At 37.5% G+C, this 9,942-nt stretch overlaps 1 pseudogene; it reads right to left on the reverse strand.

Annotated features, from left to right (window-relative positions):
• Positions 1 to 1,506: 1,506 nt before the first annotated feature.
• LOC129078881 (protein Red-like) lies at positions 1,507 to 3,231 on the reverse strand (annotated as a pseudogene).
• Positions 3,232 to 9,942: the final 6,711 nt, after the last annotated feature.

The following is a 9,942-nucleotide window of genomic DNA, read 5'->3' on the forward strand; positions in this document are numbered from 1 at the left end:
TTGAGGTGGGGGAAGGAATAGGAATTGCAGGTGTTGATTCTGAAGTCTTGTTATGCCCTTGCTGATGGTGTACATGCATTATTTTTAATCCTTATAAAGGATCTGAGAGGAATTTTGTTTATTTGTCCACAAATCACAACAAAAGAAAGGTTAAGCCTCAGATTAGCTTGCTGGAGGCCACACAAGAAGTGCAGTAGGTGGGATATGAACTCCCATCAGTGTGACTTGACTATGTCCTGTCTGAGTAAATATAGAACTCAAGGTTTCAAGCAAGGAAGTCATGACTTGTAGCTGTTCTGGAAAGATGGGTACTTCATTTATTGTTGTATAGTACCCATATTTGTTTCATATGTATATGTAATGTCTCTTTTGTTTCCCCTATTTCTGCCTTTATTTTGTGTGTGTGTGTTTTTACAGTAAATAGCACAGGATTAGTCATTTTATAAACATCTTATAAATTATTAGTTGTAACTCATAGCAGAGAGTAAAAACTACCTGGATTTCAATAGAACAAGATCTAATTAATTTGGTAAAATGAAAACCAGTGTTGACTAAGGAACTTTTTAAAAGTCATGGTAGTGGGTTTATATTAAAAATAAAGAATTATTCCCAGAAAGGATTATTTCCTCTCAAGGAAATAAAGAAGAGTGATGAAGAAATATTCAAACACTAGCAACATGTGCTGCAGTAACATTTTTCTCACTTGAACACTATACTCAACTACCTTCTATGAACACACCATGATCTTTGGAATGGGCTTTTTAATAATATTACTCATTAGACCAGTATATCAATTCATTTCCTCCCCCATGTCTAATCAGAGACAATTCCAATTTACTCAAAAGTTACTTGCTTTAGAGTAAGTCACCATCCTACCAGAATCTGAAGTATATATGTTTCTCTTTGGGGACCATTTGACCATTTAATTTAATTTAAGAAAAAACTGCATTAAATATCGTTTAACTCCCCTGGTGGAATACATGCTTCACAAATGAAGACTTCCCACCACAAAAGTTCTAAGTTCTACATCCTGTCAAAAAGTTCGTTTACATATACCCACTCTCATTCTATTGACATGTGAAATTGAGTTTATATTTATCCTCTACCTCAACACTCCTCATTAAATATCAACAGCACCGAGAGGAAGGTGAGAATCATTTTCTGTTCTTATTCATAATGAGGCCACCTTGGAAATAAGAAGGAAAGAAGTCAGGCACAGTGAATTCACATTCTAGGGATACCTAATCAACCTTGAGGTAGAATCTATAAATAAAAAAAAACTGTATATGTATGTTGTGTATGTGTGTGTGTGTCTCTGTGTGTGTGTGTATATATTTTGCAGGTTAACCAATTTTAATGAAACCAAATGATTGTACAATAATATTTTATATACATTCATGGAGAAAAACAAACAAACAAAAACACCTTGCCACTTTGGGAATTGTAGAAAGCAAGCAGTGCGGAGCATGTCCTTATAAAGACTCTTCATGGAATTGGAACTGATGATTAGTATTTTGACCTTCTCACTTCAACTCCATCAGCTTCCACCTTCTTTCTCTTCTCAATGGTCGCACTAATCTTTTTCCACTGATGATCAAGCTCTGCCTTGTCATTGGTTTCTTTGAAGTGCTCGGTTTTCGGTCCCTCAGACATTTTGATGCCATACCCGTAATGTAGCCTTGGGCAAAACTTCCTTGTTGTTCATATACTCACTATATTCTTCCTGGGTATCAAAATCCCAGCAACCCAAGGGGCCCTTTTGTTACCCTGGTCCATTTTGCTATAATCAACCTCTTTGTCACTGTCTACAGCCGTGTCATCCATCATGGCTGGGCAGCACTCAGCATAACTGTTGGACATGCCAAAGAAATCTCTCAGTTGCTTCTTGTCCTCTGGCTTCTTCAGCGATTTGGTACTTTCCCAGCCAGCAGAACCAGCAAACTTTTCATTGATCAATTTGATCAACACCTTGGCAGATCCAAGTCCTTTGTCAACATCGATGGGCTCATCATCCATTTTCGGCTTCTCAAAGTAGCTGTGCCTCTTCTTCCCTTCGTCTCTCTCTCGGTCCTGCTCCCGATCTCGTTCTCTTTCCCGCTCTCTGTCAGGATCTCTGCCTCTTTCCCGACCACGCTCCCGTTCACGAGCTCTCCCGCTCCTTGTCCCGAAGTGTCTTGGTTGTGGAGGGCACGTAATTTCCAATGTCTTCACATATATTCATGTCAGCCTCAGGGGGTTTCTTTTCTTCTAGCTTCCATTTGTGCTTCTTCTTGAGCTTCTTTTTGCGGACACCCTGCCTCAGGTAGGAAAGGATCTGGGTGAGTTTGCTGATGACAATGTCATTTGTAGCCAGTGCGGCCTGGGCCTCCATGTGGGGCAATCAGCTTTGCTGCAGATGAGAGTGGTGGGGGTGTGTGTGTCAGCATACTCACCATCGAGGTCTGCCACACAGGCCCCGAGGCCGGGCAGGGACAGCTCATTCTGCTCATATGCCTTGCTTTTGAAGAGCATGCGGTAAACAGTGCGGCCCAAATGTGTTTTAAATTCAGTTTTATTTTCTGAATCCTCATCTTTCTTGGTTTCCTTCTGAGGCTTTTCCATTAGTTCCTCCTCCCCTTTCTCTCTGCTGGCAATCTCAGCTCATACCTTTTGAAGCAGAGCAAAATCCAAGCCTTTCACCAAATGGGTGTGTTCCATGTCACCACCCAAGAACTTGAATTCTTGGATCAACTGTCTTCTCTTTTCTGCAGCTGATTGGTCCGCCTCAGCAGTCGGACCCACAGCCCTGTAGATAGCTGTGCCGCCGATCAGTTCAGTTTCCTCATAATCTTTATTCACACCATCTTGCCGTTCCTTGGCTCGGTCCTAGTACTTCCCCGCTAGTTTCTCTCTCTCTCTCTCTCTCTCTCTCTCTCTCTCTCTCTCTCTCTCTCTCTCTCTCTCTCTCTCTTTCTCTCTCTGTCATTTGTTGTTGGCAAAGCTTGGCATAATAAGTTTTTTTTTCCCTCCTTCGTGCAGCTGGGTCTTCATCCTCCTTGTACTCCCTTGGCATCTCATGGTGACGTAACTTGGAGGGCGATGCAGAGGTAGGTGCAGCCCTTGGGGTCATGAGAAGTTTCCTGAAGTCTTCATTGGTGAGTTTTGATTGGTGGAAGGAGCGAGGATCAGCCGCATCCTGGCCATCTAGGGCCAAAAAGGGTTAGAGAGCAGCTCGCTATCTCGCTCCAGCATTTCATCCGCGGTGTTTCAACACAAGCAAGGACTGAGGTTCCAACAACAAAGAGGTGATAGCCTTTTCCCCACAATGCACCTCCGATCCCTTTTTTTTATAATGCAAAAACAGATTTATTTGTATACACAACAATGAAGAAAAGCAGTCTCTTGTTAAATGGAGAAGATTAAGATTCTTAAGTAGTTGATTTTGGGATCTACTACAGCGGGGAAGACTTGCATTATTGCCTTCAGATGTTAGTTTTTACCTGACACATCAGGTAAATACACACACACACACACACACACACACACACACACACACACACACTATTTTGGCATTCTTGATGACCACTATCTATTTGGGAAGGTGACATAGCCATTAAAAAAAGTAATTATTCAAAACAAGAGGAATGAACGTTTCATTTACAAACAAATAACATTTTAATTATTTGTATACTCAGACTACAATGATGAGTCCACTGTGTGTCATTTTGGAAGTAAGGAAGTAATGTAGAGGAAGTGTAAAATTGTGGAACACCTGTAGAAGGCAATTGAGGAATACCTGTCATAAATACAAATGCATTTACTCTTTGGTTCAGAAATTCTTTCTTAAGAAATTTATCCTACATATATATAGGCAAACATGAAAGGGCTATGTGTGAACAAAAAATTCCATGCAATTTTTTACATATTTGAAAAGATTAGAAACAATTTATGTGCCCAATTATTGGGGATTGTTTAAATATATTATGGCACATCATCTGCTGGATTTTTGTGATTTGTGGCTATTAAAAATTAAGGGGCAGTTTTTTAGTATTGATATGAAAGGATCTTCAGTATATATTACTTTGAAAATAAAAAGGCAAAGTACAAAACAGATAGTGTGACATATAGTGTTTCCTCACAAAACATATAGATATTATATATAAATGAGGAAATAGTGAACTAACTATGATTTATATATATTTATATAAATATATAAAATTTATATATATAAATTTCTCCTGCCCACCCCCGCCTCCTCTCTCTCACTCATGCACACATGTCATATAAATGCTTAAAGTACTTAACACATTTAACAACCATGTTTGCCTCTGGGGAGTGAAACAAAAACCAGGGGTCAGAGGAGAAAAACAAACTTAATCTTAACTATATATGGTTTGCATATTTACAGTTGTCTTGAGTGTATACACACACACACACATACACATATATATTTCTTATTTAAAAATTAATTAAAGACAGTGAATTGGTGCCATAAAATAGAATATGATGAAGTTGATTGGTTGATTATAACAGACTCTCTGCTTTTGGAGTTCAGCAGAGTGACTGTGTACCCCAAGGTGAGGTATACCAAGAAGTCACTGGGGGAAAAATCCTGCTCTCAGGGTTGACAGAGGATAAGTGGGAGTGGAGTAGGGTGGTGTAAAAGTGACTGCGTTTATCCCCATCTCCAGAAATGAGTGAATGATCATCTAGTGTCTACTAAGCCCACTTTCTAGACTGGCAGTCACTTCTCCAACACTAATTCTGGAGGACCACAGAAGGATAGAGGAGGATACAAATTAGACTGTGGAATTACCTATATCGAGATCCTTCTCTTAGCCCATGTTGCTTATTGATGTTCCTGTAGAGATTGGGGATTGAGTGGAGACTCAAACTAAATAATTCACCCTTGCTCTAGGATACTTCTGTCTCCTGAGTTAGACTCAGAGGCAACTTTCATCAGAAAAGATAAAGATTTTAATAGTCTTAAATTACTCTTACTCCTTTCTCCTTCCTTTCTTAAAAACTTGGTCATTATCATTTCCTAGATTGTGGTACTACTGAGGAATAAATTTTTGTAGATTCAATTGGTACTTTAAAAAAAAAGTATTGTTTTGTGAAAGACAAAATACACCAGAAAAATAAGGAGATGATTTTATTCAGACTATTGAATACTGATTATATTCACTAATGAGGAAAATCTCAATGAAAAGAAAGGGGGGAGGGTTCTTATAGAGGCAAGCAGGTGAGAGAGTGATCCATGAGTCTCAAGGGAGTATCTGGAAGCATGGAGGTGTGTCTAATATTAAATATGTGAATATTAAATGTGTGAATTAAATATGTTTTGTTGTTAGCCAAACACAAATGCATAGAGAGATTTCTTAAATGTCATTGTTTTCTGCTAGCACAGGATTCAGGTAAAATTTGACATCGTTATTTGCTTTCATCTTCAAGTAGAGTCTGTCCTCATACTTCTTCCATCTCCACAAATTTTATCTGTAACTTTTTCTCCCTTGTTTCTTCAGTTACCAAATTCAATGCTCCTTTGATTTTTTTCAGTATGGTCTGCCTACACAGGTGAAGGGTTCCTGGTCTAATTCTTCTCTTTCTGCCTATCTATTTCATCTAAGTGATTCTTAGTTTTGCTTGTTTGATATCTTCTCTTAATATTTGTATGATTCTCCTTGTCACTAAGCAACCATTTTCAGTACTTAAGTCATTTGATAATCTTTTACCTAAATGTTCTTAATAACATGTCACTGAAACTTGCTTGGCCTTTCTCAGTGAAAGAAAATTTCCCCTTCTCTGGAGAAATGCGGGCGGGATCTCTTTGCCATGGGATCTGTTCTGAATTGGAAAGACCCACGATAAAAAATGATCAGGTATAAAGGAAAATAAAAAGCTTAACTGTCCTTCAGTTTCACCAAAGACAGATTAGCAGGAAATGAACCAAGAAGGAGAAAGGAAGGATTTAGGTGATCAGACTGAGCAATAACTATTGACAAGAGAGAAGTTATTATTAGGTATTAGGACAGGTTTTTAAGGATGGTTATGAAAAGTGAAGAAATTTCCAGGCTGCAGGAATCCATCACTTTAAGCAAGCACATGATATATACTGATATTTCTTTAATAAAATATATATAGAGAGAAACATATTTGTTTTACAGCACCTCAACCATGATAGAGTAGTTTTTCACTTCTCATATACCACCATCATGATCTTAACTTTCTAATTGCATCAATGTATCTCTAGCTTCCAATCCTGGATGCTTAGAAGCAGAAGGCATTGAGCTAGGAGTAAATCTCCAGCCATAGTTAAGATTGTAGTCTATTTCCTGTTCTTTTATTCTTTTAAAATGATTTATTAGAGTATATTTAAATATTGTTACCTTGCTACAAAAGAGATTCTTTTATTGGCTAAATCTTTGCTATTACTATTGCTATTGTTATTGGGAGGGGCTTCATTTCACTTACATTTAATGAAGTCAGTGCTAACACATGAGATCTGCACAATACTGTGCTAACCTCTGAATGTGCCTCTGCGTCCCTAGATTTTGTCCATGTCCAAAACCTGTGTGTTTCTGTACTTTTATATTTCTATGCAAATAAAATGCAACTACCAGGATGCACACATCTACAACCATAGCTAATTACACTCCTAAGGACTCTTCATTGTCCTCCATTTACACATAATTAAATCCCCTTGCTCTTTATTTGCTCCTGTAAGCTTTAACATAGAAACAGAGAGAGAACAAAAAACAATGAGCACCAACCCACCCCTACCACACACAAACCCCAATCCTGCTTGCTGGGTTTAAAGGAAAATCCTTCATTTGCTCCAGTTGTCTGTGCCAAGCATTTTGCAGTGAAACACCCCTACGGTGTGTTCCAATGGGTTCTCATTTGGGGAAAGAGAATGTTACTGAGGGGCAATGGCACTTTGCATGCCCATTCCTGAGCCATTTTAAAGGGAGTAAAGCATGCAGGAAAATGTTCAATGTATTTTATAGCAAAGTATCAAGGTGCTGTTATCAGCTTCTTTGCGGGAAATGGTAATGTGTATTCATATAAACACAATGGGGTTGAACATCGCCTCATATTCATTTGATGCCTCCCACTACCAAAGCAACTCACACACACAAATGTCTATTTGTTCTCCCCATAGCTCTCAGCAACCAAGGCTCCCTCACCCTCACAGGCCCTGCTGCTGCCCAGCAGTTCAATGAGCAATTGAATCTTTATTTCGTAAGCACATCCCAACTCTTACCATTCCCCAGAAATTCGCTTAATTTTCATTCTTATCTAGACTATTTACCTAAGATGATGGATAGCCTTCTTCAATGTTTTTAAACCTCATAAACACAAGAGAGCAACAATTATTTTCTTATTTTGTTTTTAATTAAAATTCCAGAAAAGCAAGCAAATAGAAAATAAAAACAAAAAAACAAAGCCAAAGAATAACAACAAAGAATCAAGCACTGTGGCACAAGTACAATCGTCAAAGAGACGAAACATAGATTCAGATGCCCAGCTAGAACACTCATTTGGCAATGTAGTGGTTTTATGGGGATATTTTTAAGACTAAACTGTTAAATATCTTAATGTGTTCAGAGAACTCTTCTGAATTTTCAGCTGTGTGTATATAAAGCAGCTGGCTGTGTTGGGTTAATTTTCAGACCACTATTCTGACTACTGGGAGGCAAGTCCTGGTTCTCCCACTACCAAATTAATCTGAACAACAAACAGTAATTGAATGTAGAGATTAATCTTGACACACTTACTCTTCCTCTACAAAATACCATTGTTTGTAAAATTAATATAGTTATATCTGACATAATATCCACCAGGAATTTTGGAGAAAATCAAATGAAATCAAATTAACTGCAGAATATATTTCTCTACATCAGTGATTTTCAAAAGGTATGCCACAAGAATTTTTAAAACATGCAATACCTGACCTTTGAGTCAGGGATACTGAACTCTTTTCCTTTAGATTATCAAATACAACAATGACCACAGCCAACACAACAATAGCCGTCTGCTGTAAACGAACCAATATTATAACTATTATTTGTCAGATTGACAAAAAATTTTTTTCGCTGTGCTGCAGAATTGAATTAATTAGTTCATATGTGCCATGAGATAAAAAATGTTGAAAATACTGCTCTATACATATGTTAGGCAACACTCTAACTAGAATCTTGCAAGTGGAAGGGCTTCGGGGTATTGATATTGCAACTCTCACAGCATCCAGGCTGATGTCATAATTAATCAAGGAAGAAGACATATAGTAAGATGTATAGTAAGGCAGTCCTTAGCTTGAAGTAAATACCCGCAATCTTGTAACAGCTGGTTTCTGTATTACACCTCATGGATCTCTGACTACATTGGTTGATCGGTGTTTTATATTGTTGATTTTGGGTCATTATACATACCTAAGATCATGAAAGCAGGTACTGACAGTGTCTTCTATGTTAATTAATTAATTCATTAATCAATCGCTCATTGAGTAATTATAATTTTCTTTCACATTGAACATATAAAGATGAAAAAGTTGCAGCTCACCTTTAAGGAGCTTTGGTGACATTAAGGGATAGAAGACTATACATAAATTGTTTGATTATGGTTGATAGCTGTTTTAATAGACCTTTATAAAAGGTATAGTGCCAACCTAAAGGAAGATATAAACACTTCTCAGGGCAGAGGATAAAGAGAAGATTCAGGAAGACTCCATAACCAGATGAGCAATTAAGATACGTGTTGGAGTATAAGAGTTTAACATGTTGAAGAAGAGGAGGAGAATGGGTGTGCAGAAAGAAAAAGGTAAGAAATACTTTGGCATGTTTAAATAACAATAAACACTTTTTTAAGACAAATGAAAAAAGGCGGGGCGAGAAAGGTAGGAATTAAACTATATAGGTTGAGGATATTAAAAAGCATAGAGAAGTTTAGGCTGTATCTTTGATGAGAAGAAACCACTAAATGAATGTATGTCACTCCTCTTTTCTTAGAAGAATGTTTCCTAGGGTGTATCTCTACCCAGGTCATTCCTAGGAAGAAATGGAATTTTCAGAGGCAAAGTTACAGCCTCATTATCTCTAATCTTCTAATTTTCTTTAAAAATGTGAAATCAAGTTTATTTTACATCAATTAATTTATACAGGGAAAGACCACGGCCAAGACAATTTGAAAATTATATGAGAAGTAGGGAAGGATATTTTTCCTTGGTACAAGGGTAATGAGGATTGTGATGAGGGGCAGGTTGTATGAGCTCAAGTTTCAGATTTTTGGGACTACCCTGGTTAACAAGTTGATGGTCTCTATTCTTGGTACACAAGGACTTCTTTTTAGTTGCCCAACTGAGGGAACAACTTTGCAAATAACTTAGCTCTATTTCTTCCTCGGAAATAGTCAGATTATCAAGATTCAGGCTGATAGTCAAATGTAATTCATGTTCCTAACCCAGTGATTATCTTGAATTAAAAAGTAAGGGACTCTTAAAACATCATATAAAATTTTTTAAACTTTTTTTTTTCCCCAAATGAAATGAAGGCCAGAAACCAGGGAGGTAATTGGGTACAAAAGTCTTCTTGAATTCTGAATATTTCAATCTCAGTCACAAAACAAGAGATGAAGCATAGGCTAATTCAAGGTGGAGAGTCTACTAGACTACTTCATAAAGTTAGGAGCCCAAAGGGCTTCATCCACTGCAAAAAGGAGAAGTTAAGAAAACTTGCCTGTCTTGACTTTAACAGTGGGTAGATTAAAAAAGTAAGGAAAATATCTCTGAGCATTTATAACCACAAGCTTGCCTTCTTGTAAGTTTGTGATCTTATTTTACTCTTCTTATGTAGTTGGAAAAACCTCAAGTAAAGAATTTAATTTTAAATGTTCCTCAGCTGGAAGAGCCCTCCTACTCCCACCCAATATATACCAACTTTCATTGACTGTAAGCAATTGTAA

Source organism: Pteronotus mesoamericanus, unplaced genomic scaffold (genome assembly GCF_021234165.1).
Source record: "Pteronotus mesoamericanus isolate MK-2021 breed Mesoamerican mustached bat unplaced genomic scaffold, CSHL_Meso_final contig_74, whole genome shotgun sequence".
NCBI classification, from domain to species: Eukaryota; Metazoa; Chordata; class Mammalia; order Chiroptera; family Mormoopidae; genus Pteronotus; species Pteronotus mesoamericanus.